The sequence below is a fragment of the Corylus avellana genome, chromosome 4 (assembly GCF_965113065.1).
Source record: "Corylus avellana chromosome 4, dhCorAvel1.hap1.2, whole genome shotgun sequence".
Classification (NCBI taxonomy): domain Eukaryota; kingdom Viridiplantae; phylum Streptophyta; class Magnoliopsida; order Fagales; family Betulaceae; genus Corylus; species Corylus avellana.
This window is the reverse complement of record NC_142493.1, coordinates 4,063,367-4,066,996: the sequence shown is the minus strand read 5'-3', so window position 1 is coordinate 4,066,996 and position 3,630 is coordinate 4,063,367. Positions and strand designations below refer to the sequence as shown.

Sequence of the window (3,630 nt, the reverse complement as noted above, 5' to 3'; positions counted from 1 at the left end):
TTGTTGATAAGTTGATGATAACTTAAGAAAAACCAAAAAAAAAAACAAAAATGATATTATTAATATGAATGAATACAAAATAAAACAGCTTCTTTCACTAAACAGTGAAAACACTTATCATGAATCTTTAATATTGTTAGTGTGAATGTGTAATATCTATAATAGTTTTTTTTTTTTTTTTTTTTTTTTTTTGAAGGTAGTAGACTTTTCACTAGAGAATCACGTTGCTAGAGCAAATTGCTCAAGCAACAGAGTATCACGGATACAATCAGCTGGCTCACGCCAGACTTTATCCTCTACGGGGGTGTTTGCTAAACCCCCCTCACATTCCCCCACATCCCACCACATTATTCACTTCATTTTTTCAAAAAAAAAAAAAAACATTCTTACTTTTATATCAAATCACTCACTTTTTATATCACATCATTTACTTTTTATTACTATTCAAATAAAAAAAATCACTACAAAACAAAATTTTTCACATTTTAATACCACTTTTTCATTTTCCCATATCAATCATTATTTTCTTTTTTATTTTTTTTTTCATGAACAATGTAGTGTGGTGGGGTGTTGTTTAACAAACACCACCTACATGTTTTACAGCATATATTTGGAAAGCAGGTGTGCTACATGGTTCTCTTCCCTTTTCACAAAACTGATCATCTTCCATTGAGTAAACACCTGAAGCTCTATCTTTATATCCTCAACAAGGTGTCCCAACCGACTCCAATCCGTGTCACAATTAACTGCATCAATAATGATCTTTGCATCCCCTTCAAGATGAACGTGTGAAAGTCCCATGTCTTGACACTGCTCCATTGCCAGTAGAGCCGCCATGGACTCAGCTGCCACCGGTGAGAAACTCCCCAGACTAGACTTGCTTCTTGCCGCTATCAGACTCCCCTGAGAGTCCCGAATCACCACTCCGAAGCCCAGCCGCCCAGCCACTGTATCCAAAGAAGCATCCCAATTGGCTTTGACCCAGCTTCGGAGCCACCCAATGATTCAAACCGCCGGTATCTCTGCTATGCATATCCTCCTCCCTTTTGCTCTGGGCTTCTTTAAAATCCTCCCTAGCCCGTGAAGCCTATTGGATCACATGAAGATAAGCATGCTGTTAGAATTTCAAATGAAGATAAAGTCTTAGAAGAAGATAAAGCTACAGATCAAGATAATCAAACAATCTTATCATAATCCTCTTGTAGCAATAGAACACTAAGATTAGATTATATATTTGAATTAGATGTAGATATCTAAACAAATTGTATATCCTATGAGTTTATAAATACAGCAATTGCACTACGTATTTGGTAGGCTGTAAATACATCAAAAACATAAATCTCTATATGGTATCAGAACTTTAAATCAACTAACGTCGTTCATCTACAATGTCTACTTCTAGCTCCTATTCCGCAATTCCTTCCAACCTTCTTCCCTCCTTCCACATCAAACTCACTCGTGACAATCATCCATTCTGGAAAGCACAGATAGTTCCCACCCTTCAAGCCCATGAACTCTTTGGTCATGTTGATGGCTCACTCAAATGCCCTGCCAAAGAATTACTTGATTCCACCTAGGGCTGGCAATTTTGACACGACCCGACAATCCGACACGAACACGACACAAAATTACCGAGTTTGGATTTACCTTAAACGGGTTTGGGTCATAAACGGGTCGACCCGTTTATTTAGTGTTTGACGGGTCGTGTCGCGGATCACCGGCAGATGACCCGTTTAACCTTCTTCTTCTTCTTCTTCTTCTTCTTTTTTTTTAAATAATAATTTTAAGGCATGCGGATGCCAGCTGGTGGAATATTGTTTTTCACGATGAATCATCACGTGAAATGCTGTCTTCTTCCAGTAGTTTTTAACTTTTTCTTTTGTTAATCTCATCACTTGAGTACTAGTTGTGTTGTTTCCCATTTCCCACAACTTGCTCCATTTCTTTTTCCTTTGTTTTTTTTCCTCTCTTTTCTTCCTTTGCCGAGAACCTCGCCCACCCCCATCGGCCATCTCCTATTCTCCATCATTTCTTTTTCTCCTCTTTCTTCTTGCTCCCAGTCCCAGTCCCAGGCTCCCACCTTCTCTCTTTTCTTCCTCTACCGACTACCTCACCTCACCATCGCAATCTCCTTCATTTCTTTTTCCTTTTCTTTTTCTCCTCTTTCTTCTTGCTCCCAGTCCCAGGCTCCAACCTCCCACCTTCTCTCTTTCTCCCTCTCACAGATTTACTCACTCTAGAAATCTCCTTCATTTAAAAATGGGTTTCAAACGTTCGAAGAAATCTCCTTCGGACCAGAGAGAGACGGAGCCGAGAGAGAAAGCAGAGTTTGAAAAAATAAAAAAATAAAATTAAACGGGTCGTGTCTGATTTTGGTGGGTTGACTCGTTAATTAAACGGGTCATGTCTGGGTATACCCAAAACGGGTCGCGGGTCATCACGGGTCGACCCGCCGACCCGTTTTCCAGCCCTAATTCCACCACAGGTATCATGAAGGCAAATCCTACCTATGCCTCCTGGTATCAAAAAGACAAGGTGGTTCTATCCATCCTTATCTCCTCTCTCACCAAAAAGACTCTTGCCCATGTAATTGGTCTTGACAATGCTCGGGCAGTATGGAAAACTCTGGAGCAGCATTTTGCCTCACAATCTCAAGCACGTCTGCTTCAGACTCGAATCCAATTAGCAAACCTCAAGAAAGGTTCTTCCATAATAGCTAATTATTTTCAGCGGGCTCAAAGCCTCTCTCAATCTATGTTTGCTACCGGTCACCCCATTAAAGATGAAGATCTTGTTGCATACATCCTTGCTGGATTGAGCGTGGAATATGATCCACTTGTAACATCCCTCACCACTCGGAATGACTCCATCTCTCTAGGTGATCTCTATGGGCACTTACTATCCCTTGAACTGCATTTGGAACAACACCATACTACAGTTGATTTGTCTATTTAAACAGCAAATGTTGCTCAGCGCAATCAATCTAGCTCTTACAGATCTGGCCGAGGCTCAACAAATTCAACCGGGGGCTATTTTTCGCGAAACTCAAATCGCAGCAGAGGCAGGGGGCATGGCTGTGGCGGACACTCATCTCAGTCATCAGGATCTAATCAAAATGGATCTCAGCGCCTCATCTGCCAGGTGTGTCAATGTCCAGGACACTCAGCTGCCACATGTTGGCACCGATTTGATCATGCGTACCAATGTGACACATCCCAACTTGGTGCTTTTATGGCATCTACACAATAGCCATCTGATCATCAATGGTATCCCAATACTGGTTCCACAAGCCACATCACAAATGACTTGCACAATCTCAACATAAGAGCAGATGAGTACCTTGGCAGTGAACAAATCCGAGTTGGTAATGGCCAAGGTTTGCGTATTCACCATACTGACCTTGCATCTTTTAAATCTCTTCATAATACTTTTTATTTACCTTCATTATTACATGTTCCTGCTATACAGAAAAATTTCATCTCTGTCAATCAATTTACAACTGATAACAATGTGTTTCTTGAGTTTCATCCTCGTTTTTTCTGTGTTAAGGATATCCCCACCCGCCGTCTACTACTTCGCGGCCCGAGTAAAGAAGGGTTGTACCCTTGGCCTTCCAAACACTCCTCTCCT

At 41.0% G+C, this 3,630-nt stretch overlaps 1 non-coding gene across 1 annotated transcript; it reads left to right on the top strand.

Annotated features, from left to right (window-relative positions):
• The first annotated feature begins 2,772 nt into the window (after window positions 1-2,772).
• On the top strand, window positions 2,773-2,911 carry LOC148586162 (small nucleolar RNA Z247). Its single transcript, XR_015912027.1, has one exon. It is a non-coding gene; the product is annotated as a small nucleolar RNA Z247 (small nucleolar RNA).
• The last annotated feature ends 719 nt before the right edge of the window (window positions 2,912-3,630 follow it).